The sequence below is a fragment of the Girardinichthys multiradiatus genome, chromosome 7 (assembly GCF_021462225.1).
Source record: "Girardinichthys multiradiatus isolate DD_20200921_A chromosome 7, DD_fGirMul_XY1, whole genome shotgun sequence".
Classification (NCBI taxonomy): domain Eukaryota; kingdom Metazoa; phylum Chordata; class Actinopteri; order Cyprinodontiformes; family Goodeidae; genus Girardinichthys; species Girardinichthys multiradiatus.
The window spans coordinates 40,961,393-40,978,892 of record NC_061800.1 but is presented as its reverse complement, the minus strand read 5'-3'; the positions used below and the strand labels follow the sequence as shown (position 1 = coordinate 40,978,892).

Below are 17,500 nucleotides of genomic sequence, written 5' to 3'. Positions count from 1 at the left end.
AGAATGCCGTGGGTTTACCGTTTAAAAAAATCCCTGTCATATTCATCTTTTATTGCCCTCCCTGCTTTTATACTTCGTCTACCTTTGTGTCGTAACAGTTGTCTCTGTTTTCACAGATTAGCCAACACAAAAATTTTAAATCCTCTATTTTTTTCCTTTCACTTTTCTCCCCTTTCCTTCCATCATATTAGCTAACCTTCTTTTTCCTCCCTGCCGCTATTTCTTATGCTTCTCTGCATCCTTCCTTTCTTTTCCATTCCCTACTTGTGGCAGAAATGTTAAAATGACCCTCGGTCGACTCTAGCAGTACAGTTTTTTTCTTGTGACTCGTGTTTATTTCTGCTGACCTACTGAAGTTGGATCTGCAAATTGTATTTCTCTTTCCAGCAATGTACTGGAAGGAGAAAAACTTTCAGGCTGCCCCTTGTGACTGCCTTTTTCACTTCATTCTGTAACCTGCCTATTTTTTTATATCCTTCAACAAGCTGAAACTAAATGTTTAGAGTAAATAATATTCCTCTAAAATGATGGGTCTGTAGTGCCAGTGGGTCTGCGTTACTGTCCCTGAGAAAGCAGAATTTAGTTCAGGAGATAAATGATCAGATTGGTGACCTTATGGCAGAAAATTAGCACTCCCGTCAGTCCAAACTGCAATCATTCCCCACATTTCAGTCAGTAATTAATCCTGCAGGATAAATAGTTTTATATGGTGCCAGGTGCCTTTGGCTGATTCTCATTTCTTTGAAAAACTACTCGACATAAATTATTTAGGGCTAATCACGCTGTTGTATTTTCTTGTTACATTTGATTTTCCTACCTCACTCTTCTCTAAAGTTTTACATCAGAGTTCTACACTTTTATTATCCTCTATTCTTATTTTTAATGTTTAATAGCCCGTATCCTCTTTGTTTTGTTTTGCAGTCAAGGAAGTTAAGGGAAATGTTAAAACATTTTTTTTATTGCAAAGTTGTATTATTTTTGTTTTGTTTTACAAAAACAGTTCAGAGAAACCATGAAGCTCCCCAAAAGGCAGTAAACATATGCTTACTGGGTGGTAGAGGAGTAAATACAGGCCTAAAAAACATCTGGACCTCGAGATTTTGTTCAATATTTGAAGGTAACAGAAATATTTTCTGAACCAATTGCTGTACATCTGAATCACTTTGACTCAGTCACGGTATTTCCACGGATCACTGTACAACTGAAACAAATCACATAACCACACAGTCTGGTGCCTATTGGGAAAAATAAAGGGTAACACACATAGGGTCTGTACAAGGGCTAATTATCAACATAAGAAAAAGAGAAAAATGCTAGACAGTTATAAGAAATAGTATATCCAGATCTGCAACTGAGTAGGATGATTTCCTAGATTTTCTAGGTTTCTATTCTAGTTAATAATTTAAAAAAATGTACAAACTGTGCTTGAATATTTGTGCATAAATACACAAAAGTATGGAAAAAACTGTGCGAATAGCAGCAGGAATAGAAACAGCTTATTTAGTTTTAGTTTGCTGGGAGCAGTGATGGTTATAAAGTCTAACAGCTGCTGGGAGGAAGGATCTGCGATAATGCTCCTTTGTGCGCCTAGGATGCAGCAGTCTGTCAGTGCAGGGACTCTCGCGTTCTGGAGCAGCTTCATGCATGGCGTGGGGGACATTGTGACGTTTTAAATCACTAACCATTTAAAAAGCATTATTACCTTTAATGTGGCATATGACCATTTTATTTTTCAGCATTACTAGGAGTTTAAGCATGTGTCAAAATCAACAAACGAACGACCTTACCATGTAGTTTTAGAATGGCCTTCTCAAGTTCAAACTAAAACTGGCATCTATGACAATCTATGGGGTGATCTGAAGAGGGATGTGGACCAGAGATGTATAAAGGTTGTTTTTGAATCAGCATGTTCTTCAATGAAGTATTGATTAAAGGGAATGGACACTTCACAGTCTGTTTATTGCAACTTTATTTTTAATTTTTTCATATTTCTAAAAACCCAAAAATGTGATATTTTAACTGGGTTAAATGACACATTAGAGAGCCAGGTATGTTTGCATTTGCAGAGTTTTTGTCAGAACAAGAAACTGGATAATTGTTTGTATTCTGCTTCAGTTTTTATTAGTGCTTTACTTAGGGTGCGATTGGTTTAATGGTGAAGGACAAACTAAATAAGAATGGAGGACTGTGTTATGGTGAAATGACTCATGTGATTGTTGTGGATGGAAGTGAAATACAAATTAACACTTTTAAAGATCTAGTTTGAAAAGCTATGAACATTTTAACATAAATGCTTCAGACCCAAAAGAAAAACAATCAGTCTGAGCATTTAACGACACACTAGTCACTTTTGGCAAGTTTCCCTGAATCCCTGATCCCTGAATGTGAAATTCAGATTCTCTTAAGACCACTATGGCTAAGTAATGTGCAATTTATTACAAATAGCTTACATTATCATGACTAAGTCTTCTAGATTGTTGCATTGCCTTTTAGTTCTGTTGGTGGTATCAAGTTAGAAACGTAGAAAACTTAAAGGTTTTTGGTGAGTTTACCTTTTTTAATGATTCCTCATTAACGTAGAGTTAAAGACACAGATGTTCCTTCGATGCAGTTACTACTTTAAATACTGCCTCTCTCTCTCGTTTGCATAAACATAGCCTGTTGAGTAAAAGAAATAAATCAAGGAGCTGACGAACTTGTTCACAAACACTCTCATGGTTCAGCAGGACTTGACATGCTTGGACTCACACCCAGCTTCCAGGGATCATCGTACAATCAATACAATTATTTGGAATTGCCAGTATAGATTTTCAGCTATCCAGGTTATGGTATTCCTTATTGCTTGATTATGTACAGGAGTTGGACAATGAAACTGAAACAGCTGTCATTTTAGTGTGGGAGGTTTCATGGCTAAATTGGACCAGCCTGGTAGCCAGTCTTCATTGATTGCACATTGCACCAGTAAGAGCAGAGTGTGAAGGTTCAATTAGCAGGGTAAGAGCACAGTTTTACTCAAAATATTGAAATGCACACAACATTATGGGTGACATACCAGAGTTCAAAAGAGGACAAATTGTTGGTGCACGTCTTGCTGGCGCATCTGTGACCAAGACAGCAAGTCTTTGTGATGTATCAAGAGCCACGGTATCCAGGGTAATGTCAGCATACCACCAAGAAGGATGAACCACATCCAACAGGATTAACTGTGGACGCAAGAGGAAGCTGTCTGAAAGGGATGTTCGGGTGCTAACCCGGATTGTATCCAAAAAACATAAAACCACAGATGCCCAAATCACAGCAGAATTAAATGTGCACCTCAACTCTCCTGTTTCCACCAGAACTGTCCGTCGGGAGCTCCACAGGGTCAATATACACGGCTGGGCTGCTATAGCCAGACCTTTGGTCACTCATGCCAATGCCAAACGTTGGTTTCAATGGTGCAAGGAGCGCAAATCTTGGGCTGTGGACAATATGAAACATGTATTGTTCTCTGATGAGTCCACCTTTACTGTTTTCCCCACATCCGGGAGAGTTACGGTGTGGAGAAGCCCCAAAGAAGCGTACCATCCAGACTGTTGCATGAGTGAAGCATGGGGGTGGATCAGTGATGGTTTGGGCTGCCATATCATGGCATTCCCTTGGCCCAATACTTGTGCTAGATGGGCGTGTCACTGCCGAGGACTACCGAACCATTCTTGAGGACAATGTGCATCCAATGGTTCAAACATTGTATCCTGAAGGCGGTGCCGTGTATCATGATGACAATGCACCAATACACACAGCAAGACTGGTGAAAGATTGGTTTGATGAACATGAAAGTGAAGTTGAACATCTCCCATGGCCTGCATAGTCACCAGATCTAAATATTATTGAGCCACTTTGGGGTGTTTTGGAGGAGCGAGTCAGGAAACGATTTCCTCCACCAGTATCACGTAGTGACCTGGCCACTATCCTGCAAGAAGAATGGCTTAAAATCCCTCTGACCACTGTGCAGGACTTGTATATGTCATTCCCAAGACGAATTGATGCTGTATTGGCCGCAAAAGGACGCTCTACACCATACTAATAAATTATTGTGGTCTAAAACCAGGTGTTTCAGTTTCATTGTCCAACCCCTGTACATGGCAACTGAACTTTTCAGTTTATTCACCTTATTTTAGATTTCTGCAGCCCATCTCACATTTGTCAAAAATCCTTTGCTTTTGGGAAAATATCGTGTGGACTGACGCAAAAAGTGTCATTTTTGGAAGGCGTGTTTTCTTATGGTTTAAAATTAATACAGCGTTTCAGACAAATATTATCATACTGACGGTCTTATTTGGTGGTGGTAGCATGATGGTCTGGGTCTGCTCAGGCCTGGATGCCTTGCTGTGATTGGTTGATTGGTGAAACCATGGATTCTGCTCTCAAGCTGAAAAATCTAAAGGAGAATGTCCAACCAATGTTGGTCTGGATAATTGTTTTTTCCTTAATAAACCAAACGATTGCTTGAAAACAGTCTGACAAAAACTGATGACTTAGGTCGTTGTCTAATATTAAAATAAATTTGATCCTAAATTTTAAATGTTACAAAATCAAATAAAGAAATCTTTAATGTTATATATACTTTTTCATAGTACAGTACCACTTCTGACCTCAAGGTGCTTAAGACCTGATTATGATTCAGAAGGTATAGAAATCATTTACAAATGGACTGCTGATGCAACATGACACATTTATAGATTCTGTAACACCAGCTCTACAAATGCTCTTGGACTTTCTGAACTAATTTACAACTAAATAATAAGTTTAAGATCTCTCATTCATAACTGAAATTAAATCCTTCTTGGGGATCTGCTGCTACTCTGCTACATGCTTATAAATCCCATTCATACTTAGACCTGTGTAACTTTCATTCACTGTTTGCATTTGGAGTAAACAACATGCCGCCTGCGCTGAGTGTGGTCTATGGGAACCTGTTATATACTCAGCATAACTCCTTAAAATTGGGTCAAAAATTAACATTAAGATAATAAAATTTTGACATTTGTTAATTGATTAAGAATGATCCATATCTGCATCCATCGAACTCTTGATTTTATTCCCATCTCCTATTATGAGCCAAAACACGTCTTTAGTTTGAACAAATCATTAGAGTTTGCAGAATCACACACAGACCCATCCATGGGTATTGTATGTTGTCTCTGTGGTTCCCAACTTTGAGATGTTCACCCGCCTAATAAATGCTCTTCTGGTCCATGGTGGGACTGATTGTAAAAGCAGTTCTGGAGGAGAGGCAAGTTGCACAGCAATCGCTACAATCATTGGCTCCTATGGTAGAGATATGTCAAAACATGCTATATTGCATTATCATGATCACAAACTGAAAACATTACAAGCTTCAATAATAATGTATGGAAAATAATATTATAACACTAATATTTTCTTTTAACTGTCCACCATTCTAAGACCTAAATCTAGACAGCAAGTTGTCTCTGGGGCCCTTTGGAGAAGAAACAGGCCCACAGCATCACTGATACTCCACTATACCTAACAGTGGGCATGAGGTGTTTTTTGTTTTCCAAATATTCCTTCTTTGTTTACACTAAATCAGCCTGAAGTATTTGCTGGAGAAAAAAAACTTTTAGTTTTTCTCTGAACTAAGCACACAGCTCCAGTAGCAAACACTACACAGTTGTGTTTTTGATAGTAGGACAGAAAGGTTTTTCCCAGCCTCCCATGGTGTTTAAATGTTGTTATTGAGATCTGGTTAAATAAAGATGCCATTGTTTGCTTTTTTTAACCTCACGTACCATCCACCTGGTAGTAACATAAATGTCATTCCTTGTTCAGGCTTGTGTGTCACAGTTCCTGTTGTTAAAACACCTTTTAGGTGTAATCTACATGTTCTCTTGTCTGTCTCATTTCTAAGAGATGCTAAGAGAAATTGGCCTGTGTCAAACCTTGTTTATACTCCAAGGAAACATGGAATTAATGGATCATTAATTAAAAGAAAAAGAACTCTGAACTTAAAACAGCTTAACTTACAAAAATGTTTCAGTTACATTTATTTTTTAGGAATTAGTGTGAGTTTGGCACAAGTGATTTCGTAAAACAGACAAACAGAATAAAAAACAGTATAGCTTATTAACATGTGCAAATTCATAATCTTGCTGTTTGTCTTGCCTGTACATTTCATTGCTCAGTTTCTTTATTTTAAGAAAGTGAAAATAAGCATATGTTTGAAAACTTGTTGTTAATTTGCATGGAATAAAGATTTGTACACTTTTGGTTGCACTGGACTCCGTAGACCAAACTGCTCAGCTTATGTCAGTTTTTGTCCTTAGTCCTATATCTTTTTTTGTAGGTTCAGAGTACACCAGGAATGTTGCATTTGGGAAAAAATATGTTTGTAATATTTTCAGAATCTCGGCCACATGTGGAACAATTTTTTACTTTCCTTCTTCTCTTTGCCGTCGCATTTTCAGTATATGCAGGTTTCCAAGTATTTCCCCCTCTGCTTAATTGTGGACATTCTTAGCCTGACAGTTTAGTGCTCTGAAGCATTTGTGTTATTGTGGGTGCTGAGAGAGAAAAGGAACTTGACTTATCCGAGGTTACTTCTGCCATACAGCTGTATAAATTGAGATTCTTGCAATCCATCGTGTGACCTTTAACTGTGGTCTTTCAGATGATGTTCACATGTGATACTCGTACTAACAGAGGGGCCCTTTCTCTATGCCCGCTGATCCTTTTCCTCTCCTTCAGATGTCTCAGTTTCTTTTATTACATTTTCATACTGTTCCCGTCTTGTGTGTCAGTGGGATCTCCCATCTCCCTGTGGACTCACTTACACAGCCTGCCTGCTGCCAGACCACATGGCCTCTGTTATTGTGATCAGTGACTGTGACCATGTGTGGGAGGCACAGGGAGGGTGATAAATTATAAGCCAACATTATCTGACTTATATCAAAATGTTGACCTTTAACTACGAATGTGAGCCTGAATATAATCCTGGTGGCTATTTTATTTCATGTACTGGGAAAATATCTGCTACTCCTCAATATATTAAAAGAAGTTATTTAAAGTAGTCCTGATATGAACCAAAGATAGTTTGTCAGGAGTATTACTCCCTCTGTATGCCTTCCCTTTAGATTAGTGATTCAAAATAAAGAGGGAGATAGAGAGCTCAGAGGAGGCACAGAACATTAATTGCATTAAATGAACAAAATAATTCAGATTCATGACTCAGCTTAGGTCAAACTTGCACACACAGAACTTTGAGTGATTTTCTGATATCTGCTGAAATATTTGCTTCTGAGACTGAACAGCAGATGCAGTGCCCTGAATTGAACAGTTAGTTTCAACCTGGAGGATAAAGTTAGAAAAATGTCATATGTGGAAAAACACAGAAAATTAATATTAACACAACGCCTCCTCATCAAAGAAATAAGAGGTTGTGCACTGCTACATGTAAGGACATATAAAACCTCATCTGTGGAGAGCTCACATGTCCTAAAGCTGATTCTGAGTGAGATAACAATGTCCAGACGGATGATCTGCCGACGTTTTGAACAGCGGGGGGAGTGTGTCCACACTGACCAAACTCTCCTGGTATCAAGAAGGAGGGATACCAGGAGAGTCTGGTCAGGAGAGAGGTTGGTACCAGGAGAATGGTTGGTACCAGGAGAATGGTTGGTACCAGGAGAATGGTTGATACCAGGAGAATGGTTGGTCAGCACCGATTAGACATTTGCTGGATAGCACATTAAGAATCCAGCATTAGGTTTGCTTTGCAATGCTACTGGAAACGCTTAAGAGCGGTTCAGGCCATGCAGATATTGGAAAAGATCAAGTCTTTTTTTAATAAGAAATGCTGTATGAAATACTCGATAAGCAGTTTCAGACTAGTTTGTTTATTTTATTGTTTTATCTTTTGCATCAGTTATCTCTGTAGTCATTTTAAATGTGTGTGCAACATTTCTGAAAGTTTATGATTCAGGTGAAGCTTGCATAAATTTAAAGGTACTATCATGCAGTCTTTGCACATTGGTCCATAAGCTACCCAAACTTGCCATATATATGATAATTTTGGGGGTTAGGATGAAAGGGTTCTAGGAAAAATATGAGTCAGTTACAAGAAAGGCAAACATATTGTTATGACTTCAAAAGGTGAAAAAGTTTTTTACATATTTGGACAAGCAAACACATGTGTTGCAGGTACACATAAACAACATTGCAAGGCTAAATTACATCTTGGGGTAATAGTCTATAGAGGTGATTGGATCAAAGATATTTATGTTGTGGTCACTGTAGGACCGAAACAAACTTTGTTTGCACAGAAAGTTGTACAGTGCAAGCAAACACAGAAACATGCAATCCCAGGCCGACAAGTATGAAAAGGTTCAGTACTAAAAATAAAGTCAAGCGACATGGCTTGGAAAATGCCCACATGAGGAGTGGAGTAGCTGGTAAACATGGCCACAACATCAACAAGTGGCTTGTAGCAGAGCAGCGGTGGGAATTTACTCAGCACACAGTCCACAACCAAAGCCGTCAGTATATACCCATAAATAATTCATTTTCTGATTTGATTTTATGTTTTCCATAATTTAATTTAGTTTCTGTATAACACGTAGTATACATGGGAAGTCTAACAGATGCTCTAGTTGGTGAAAGTTAATCTGTGGATGTTAAAAATGTGAGATAATCATATTGGGTTCCAGGCTATAAACCCTCTCAGGATGCTGATATTTGGTCACAAGTAAACAATATTAGAGACAGTTTTAGGCAGGTCTGGACTTGGTGCTTTTTGACAGTGTGGGAAAAAAATCTGTTTTGTAAATGAAGTCGAACGTTATCCAAATGAATTACGGTAATTCAGTCTTTACTTAAGGTAAAACATACCAATGTAAACAATTAACACTTTCTTCCATTTTCTTTATACCACTCATGAGAATTGTTGAAGCAGAAACTGTTCTTTGTATGTTAGAAACAACTTTGCACAGGTGTAGATTTCTCCATTGATAAAATTCATCATTAAAACATTCGAGTGTCACAGAACCTGGAAGTTACAGTGTTTCATTTGTTGCATAAATTCTTTACAAAGGTTACCCTTTGTGGGAAGGAATGAATAGTAAACATACATTTTTGTTTGGTCCTATGGATATTTAGCATTTTTATCCTTACAAATAAGGACTGCCAGTAGTTATAAAAGCTCTTGATGCCACTATAAAACATAAATACTCATCGATTCCCAATCAACTTTGATAAATAAATTATCTTTTTTAGGAGAATGCATGCTATCCATTTGCTGTCACAAGTGTCAGTTGTTTCTGCAGTCAGTGACATGGATATCTAATTTTGGAGTGAATCTTCTCATATGCTGGCTTCCCCGGCAGATTATCTTGTGGTTTAGAGTTGCAGTGACAGGTTGGTGTTGCTGGCACTCTATTGAGGCTGGCTCGGAGTTTGGTTGTAGCAGAAGGACAATTTTGGTGGAGCCTCAGCAGACAGGATGGCATAGTTGGCAGAGTGGAGGGTGGCAAAGCTCTGAAGCTGATACTGAGAGCTGGTAATACACCAGACTGGGCTGTAATGGACCAGACAGGTTGGCGTGGCCCGCTGTGTTGTGAACTGTTAGTCGTGTTGAAGCTGAGTCGGACCGAAAGGTGTTTCCTGATTCACGTGTTTGATTGTGCTTCACTTTGTTTCTTAGGACACAACTCTTACAGACATCCATATACTCCCTAGAATGTGTTCTTTTTAATATGGAGGGATTCTCCTCAGCATTGTAGGAAGAGGTTTACATCCACTGAACCAGACACTCCTGCTTCCTGCAACTCTCTGAGCCAACTTGTCGTCTTGCCAGCCATCGGTAACTTGGCATCCCCCCTCTTCCTTTTTCCATGTGGTGATCACGTATGTCTATCCACAAGGAAGTCTGTCGACGCATCTCGGCCCTTACGAATAAGATGTGACACATGGAAACAAAACAAATCCCTTTCCTTCGAAATCTCACAAGAACAATTAACATTGAAAACTTGAATATATATTTAGAAGCCGTATGTGTGTTCCTTCATGACGCTGGGGAATACATGCTGAGATGCTTCCATATGGTACAGGTCACATAGGTTAAAGCATTAAAGTATCCATCACTTGCTGTTTTCCACTGTCACGGACTTGATGTCCATGTGTCCATAGAGCAGAAAAACACATTGCAGGACATTTCTTGTGTTTAAAAAAGATTGTGTAACATAAAGCACAGCCAACCTGCCTTCTAAACAACTTTAAGAAGTTATTGCAAATATGTTATGTTCCATAGCAGTTTTCTTTCTTTGTTTATTTTTTTGTGTTTTGATTAAAACTGTGGAACTCATTTTAGTGATTTATTACATAAAGAAGTATTATATTTGAAAGCATCTTTCTTTTACATTTATTTATTACAACTTACAGTAAAAATTCAATGTTTGGAAATTTTTAAACTACTGCATTCTCGTTGAGTACTGTTTTTTGGCATATTACTGGAAAGTTCAGTGGAAGGAAAAAATTGTTAAAAGAAAAAGGTTCACAAGCAAGTAGCTAAGGGGATACAGGTGCATCTCAGCCTACCATCTGCCTAACTAAGTTCTGAGTACTTACAATACCATACAATACTTGGACATTATTTTCTTTTGGTCAGCATTTTTGTACTAAAACTCCTTTTTTTGGAAAAAGGTGATTTGGAAATAGTTCCAAATCATGCATTTTCTGTAACTGACAGACAAGACGGAGGTTGATGGACCAACTTGAATTTTCCTGGATGGAGCATAGAGTAACATAGTGGTGCCCCTCCTACTGCTGATGCTGTGCACTGCCATTCAGTTTGCTTGAAGAACATTTTTTTCTTTACTTTCAAGAAAAACAAATTTGGCTGTTTGGAAATATTTATGTTTGCTGAAAAGAATGTCAGTCATGGTGTGGAAACTAAATTAGCCCCAATCATCGCTCTTAGTAAGTTAACTCTGTTTAAAAGTTGGTGCACTACAGACGGACATAATGGGCGACCTGCAGGCTCTACCTCTAATAGCCTCACCTGAGCTGAATTCACCAACTGATATCAGCTTTTCTGTCAGCCAGCTAGCTAGTCAGCTATGTATTTAATTAACAAGCTCAGTCTTATTGAGCCAGAACCTTTCATTCTGTGGTGACTGGACTTTTGCTGCATGTGCGGGGCATGGTATAAAACACTTGGGCTATTTTGTGTACTTGTACCTTCGCCATATATACCAGGAGTACTAGAGTTAGCCCTGCTGCTACTCGTTGGAAAGGAAGTACTGCCATCAAAACAAAATACGGCACAACCATAGATGTCCTTGCCTTCTTTCCAGGCATTAATAATAATGCAATATTTTAGTAGCTGTACAAAAAACAGTATTTCTCATTTAAATCATCATGTTATAAATTTTTGTTTGAAATCTTTGTGAAAATACCATAATATTATGAAACCGTGGCATTTTTATGTAACTATTTAGCCTTCCTATATATCTGCTTAAAGTGTTGCTCTCCCTCGGACTAGATTAATGATAGACGGGTCTCACCATGTCAAAGAAAATAACTTCTAAATCTAAACTTCTAAATTAACTTCTAAATCTGCAGTCAGTTTAAACACCACACGGATATCAAACAAAGGTAACTTTGAGTCTTCTTTGCTCGGTCATAGGGCCCACACTAAAGAGTGTTGTTGTCAGCAGGATCTGGTAGAGCTTAGTTTGGTGTGTTCACTGATGGAAAAATATTGGAGTTGTAAGTATTTGTCTCGTCAAATGCTCAGATTCCATTGACCCATTAGGTGCATTTTAATTTTTAAACTTAAAAGAAATGGATCTGTGAGATGTGTGGTATATATTCCCTGAGGAAACAAGAAGTCATAGTTATAAGTTCTTAGACATTCTCATCAACCTAAAAAGCAAAAGACAAATTATTAATATACTTCAGTTTCATGTATCTTAGAGCTATTTTAGGGTGCCAGTAGCTGATGCACTGCTAAAACCATTCCTAAAAGCTGTGAATGTTAACCTTTATAAACAGTTATGCTGAAAACACATAAAGGAGGATGAGGTAAGCCTAAGTTCTGCACAGTGAACTGTGTCATCCATCTTGCATACAGTAAAATGTGTTAACATTCTCCAGCCCTTAGACCACATCGTCTCTTTATTGCATTTATTCAGGCTGCAGTGCTAATTCTAGCAACATGAGGTTGAAAAGAACATTATTCTTCAACTGTGGAAGAATGTGCTTCTCCCACTCTTGGGATATTTGTTTATTGTGGTTCCCATGGAGATTTTTTCACATCACAGTGTGCTTGAGCACTGAGCACTCGACCTGCCTCTCCTGCACAGGAGTTACGTATCGGTCATAAAGCATCACGAGTCAGTGAGATTTCTTTAACCTTTGCTGCTTACAGAATATATTCGAGTATTTTCATTGTTTGAAAAATGCATCTTGCAATCTGTATAACCCGAAGTACAAATACGGGAAATGAGGGTGACAGAGAGTTAGATGCATGATGCTCTCTTACACTTCCAGCTCTTTCTTTGTGTGTTTGAGTGTGTGATTCCTTGGCCTGCCTATTGCCCGTTAAGTCTCTGTGTCATCTTTCTGCCATCTGCTGCTGCCACCTTACCAACACTAGCTCTATCATTTATAATACTTGGTCATTTCAAAACTCCTCTCCTCTCCTCTCAAACAAAAGAAGCTTTGTCCACAGTAGAAGTTTCAAAAAATGCTTTTGGTGTGCGTTTTTTGTGTACGTCATGAATTTTTAATTGTGCCCCGCCTCTCCGTCATGTATTAGTCATGGAGCAGTCTGCTTTGGCTGAAAATAGAGCCTAGCAACCCAGAAAAACAGAATCTATAGTAGGTGTGGGTATGCAGCGCAGCTCATTCAAGTGTGACACAGCACACGCTTTCTCCGTTCACATTTTTTTCCTCCCTGCAGTGTTTAATTTCCTCTTATGTCTCCTCTGATTTAGGAATAGTAATGACAATTTTCTGATGTCTTAGTAAGACACTATTCAAGCCATATTTTGTCTTTTATTTTTATTTTTCACATCAGTGCTCTCTGCGTTTAGGTAATATTTTTGTGTACAGCACACATTAGTAACCTCCAGGACCCTCTCTGTTCAAAACTGAAAGAGAATAGATAAAATTTACATTCAGCGTTTGTAACTGCCACATCTCTATTTCTATAAGTTTCTGTGTATTTTTAAGTTAATTTTGTGAAGCGTCACAAGGGGGCGCTGTGGTGTCAGAATAGACATGTGTTGGACAGAGATAAGTCAAGAAGAAGCGATCTCAGGAAGAAAATGGGAAAGAATGCAGAAAGAAAAGAGCATGGACATAAAGGTTTAAGAAAGGAAGCAAAACCAAGAAGAAAAGAAGTATTTTCCTAATTCCTTACTCAGTACTCAGCCAACAAGGTGTTTTGTCTGTTTTTATGCTGTAAAAGTAGTTTATTTACAAATTGTCTTTATTTTAATCAAGGTAGTTATTGTCTTTTCTGTGTTTTAGTTTTCACGGTGTGTTTTGAATCTATACCAAGATGGATTCAATAAATTCATCAGTTAAGAAAACCACTTGCGTCTGTCGGTACCTGGAGGAATTATAGTGAAAACTCTAACTGATCTGGGCGGGTGGAGAGCACGAGTGGGGCGGCATGATCAAAGGAGCAGCAGCCTCATCAGAGCGTGATCAGCAGTGCACAGTGTGGAGCCGTGAAGGGACACTTGAGCCAGGAGCGCATGGGACCAAAGTTATGCGGTTGAGGAGCAACATTTGAGATAAGGCCATAAGGAACTTGGACACTCAGAAGTTAAGAGTTTGTCTAAATAAAGGATACAAGTTTAAAGGTTGACTAAGTGTACAGTAAATAACGGAGGTACCTGGTTTCTGCTTTCAAGCTAATCCCAAGTTTTAAGTTTAAAGGCACATACTGAAAGTTTATGTACTTTTATTTTACTTATTTAGACTTTTTAACAGTCAAATTAATGCTGTATACTGTTTGAACGGTTTGAAATCTGATTAAGTAACATTTGGAAATATTTTGGGAATATTTAAGATGACATAATAGCTCTTTAAGTTACTCTACTAAGCTACTCTTAAAGTTTATTGTTTATTAAGCTTATAAGGTATTATAGTTTATATTCTACTTTTTTTACAACCCTTAATAAGACATTTATATTTTCAAGGACCTTATTTGCAGTTTAGACGTAATTCACTTTAGTGACAAGTTACGTTACAAGCCATTACTATGACTGAGACCGGTGACTTCTCCGTTGAGCCTGAAGTTAGTGCAGACCCTCAGTTGCAGTCTGAAGAAGAACAAGCCACTGTTCCTAATGAACGGCAAGAACAAAGAAAACTAAGGAGAAGTCAGAAAGTGAAAACGCTCACAGAGAAAGGAAGAGAAATGCAGGAGGAGAGGATTCAAGGACTCCAGCAAAGATTTAACTATAACTATGAAAAGTGGCAAACACGTGCCAAATCATCCAAGCAGCCCCTCTCTCAATCAGACACATTAAGTGAAGACTTACTTAAGGACATTATTGGTGATGTTACAGGTCTTCGTGCAGATGTTACAAAGGTATATGAAGAATTAAGTAAGCTTACCCCACCGGATCAAGTGACACGCCACAGAGTAGATCTGTGTGTGGAGATCTCAAACTTCATTGTCAAGAAAGCGACTTTTCGATTGGATGGGAAAGAAGAAAACGATCAAGATTGCCCAGATGCAGGCTCCCTCTTTCAGACAACAAACCGCAAGTTGAGCTTCTTTAACACAAGTAGGAAACTGTCTGAGCATTCAAGCAGATCTTCTGTTAAACATCAGGAAGAACGGTTAAAGATCTTAAAGCAGCACAAGCGAGAATGCAGGCGTTTGACCAGAGAACTGTTAAAGAAGAACACAGGGTAGATGTAACAAAAATCAACACAGAAGTTAAAAGTGATATACATGTAGATGAACAAGTTGCACCACAAGCTATGGCCACACTGCTAAGTGATGGTACATCAGCTCTTGTTAAAGTGCTAGGAAGTGCACTAAGTGCCAGCTGCATTCCCTTCCTGAGCCTGCAGTGTTTACTGTGGATCCCATAAGATACAGCGACTGGAAACATTCATTTGAAACCCTGATTGACCAAAAGAACATCCCGGATAAGGAGACAATATTCTACCTTAGGAGATATGTGAGTGGACAAGTTAAGAACGCACTTGAAGGATACTTCCTGCTTGGAACAGAATCCACATATGCTGCAGCATGGAAGATTCTTGACGAAAGATACGGAAACCCATTCACAATTGCAAAGGCTTACAGAGATAAGTTACAAGCATGCCCAAAGGACGGTTTTGAGCTCCGAGACTTAGCAGATTTCTTGCGTAGTTGTGAAGCGGCAATGGTTCATCTCAAGTCCTTGGAGTTTCTTAATGACTGTAACGAGAACAGAAAGATTCTTTCCAAGGTTCCAGATTGGCTCGCTGCTAGCTGGAACTGCAAGGTCATGGAAATAGAAGAACAAACAAGTCAGTTTCCCACTTTTAGCCAGTTTGTTGCATTTCTAACAAGAGAAGCTAAGATTGCGTGTAACCTGGTTACATCACTGCAGTCACTGAAGCAAGGTGAGTCTGATAAAGCAGAAAAGCCGAAGCCCACAAGACAGACAAATTTGAGCTAAAACACTGATGATAATTTCCTAAGAAAGGATACCACTAACTTTTTTACGCATATTCTGTAAAATCAAAACCCAAGCACAATCTACACAAATGCAGAGGTTATCTGGAGAAAGCTGTGGCAGACAGAGTTAAGTTCATTCAGTCAGAAAAGTTGTGTTTTGGTTGTCTTAAATTAGGTCACTATTCGAAGAACTGTACCAACCGCAACATTTGTGAGAAATGCAGCAAAAGGCATCCCACTTGTCGTCACGAAGATAGAGTCAACAATAAAGAAGGAAATAAACAACCAGATAAGTTGAAAACAAATACTGAACCAAGTCAGAACAATGAAGTTCAAGAGCAAGTTATAGCCTCGGCTACAACAAACAGAGTTGTAAGCAAAGAAAACAACACACAAACAGCTGCGATCATTCCTGTGTGGCTGTCATCTTCAGCAAAGCCTAAATAATTCCTTGTATATGCCTTACTGGGCTCGCAAAGGGACACTACATTTGTACTAAGTGAAGTTGCTGATTCACTTGGAATAAACCAAGAACCTGTCAGATTAGAGTTGTCTACTATGTCTTCTAAGACCACAGTTGTTCAGTCATGCAGACTTCAAGATCTCCAAGTTCGTGGGTTCAACTTGAGTAAGAAGATAACTTTAGATCCAACTTATACACGAGAGTTTATTCCAGCTAACAAAGCTCACATTCCAACTAACGAAACAGCCAAAGCTTGGTCACATTTGGAACACAATCAGAAATCGCACCTTTGCGAGATCGTCAAGAGTGTCATTCCAGAACTCAAGCCTTCTGTAACGCTTCAGAAAAGTGTTCATTGTGTGGACAGAACAAAGATAAGAGATGTTACTCCTTCAGATATTGTCAAGGCGCTAGAGGCACATTTCTCTGAAAAGGCTGTTGATGATAATCCTATCTCGTAAGACGATTTGAAGTTTCTTACCAAACTTAAAGGAAACATCAAGAGAAATGAAAGAGGTCACTATGAGATGCCATTACCATTTTGAGATGGCAGACCCAAGTTACCTGACAACAAAATATGTGCATTTCATCATCTCAAGTGTCTGGAAAAGAGACTTAAGAAAGACAAAACATACTACATTGACTACACAAATTTTATGAAAGACATAATCTCAAAAGGTGACGCAGAAAAGGGAAGATCAGAGTTGTATTTAATGCCTCTGCCAAATACCAAGCTGCCAAATACCAAGATACCTCTGTCAACGACCATCTGTTGACCGGTCCTGACCTGACAAATACTTTGGTGGGTGTTCTTTGTCGTTTTCGTAAAAGTTCTGTTGCATTCAAGTGTGATATAGAACGAATGTTTCACCAATTCCACATCACAAAGGCAGATCAGTATTATTTAAGGTTTCTATGGTGGGACAAGGGAAAGCTGTAACTGACACCATCAGCCTACCAAATGAAAGTTCATCTTTTTGGAGCAGCGTCTTCTCCAGGCTGTGCCAAATTCGGTTTGAAACAGCTTGCGGTGAGGATAGCTTTCCAGAGAACGCAATACGCTTCATACAGAGAGACTTTGATGGCTCGGCAAGCATTTGTACTGAGAGTGAAGCCATTTAACTTATCAAAGACTCAAAAGAGTTGTGCTCTACAGGGAAGTTAAGACTTCACAAGTTTGTGTCCAATAGTGAGAGTGTTAGGTCCACTATTCCAGTTGAGGAGCGTGCCACAGTTAAGGACCTGGATATATCTCTTAGTTTGCCACGCATTGAAAGAGCTCTGAGAGTTGATTGATTCATCACATCAAACACTTTCAAATTCAGAGTTCAAGTCAAGTCAAATCCATT

General features: G+C 38.7%; 1 protein-coding gene and 1 long non-coding RNA gene across 2 annotated transcripts in view; both read left to right on the top strand.

Moving 5' to 3' along the window:
• Positions 1-17,500, top strand: part of hdac4 (histone deacetylase 4) — a 167,250-nt gene that overhangs the window by 49,269 nt on the left and 100,481 nt on the right. The window lies entirely within an intron of this gene.
• LOC124871204 lies at positions 13,309-13,867 on the top strand. Its single transcript, XR_007038972.1, has 2 exons — positions 13,309-13,439; positions 13,531-13,867. It is a non-coding gene; the product is annotated as an uncharacterized LOC124871204 (long non-coding RNA).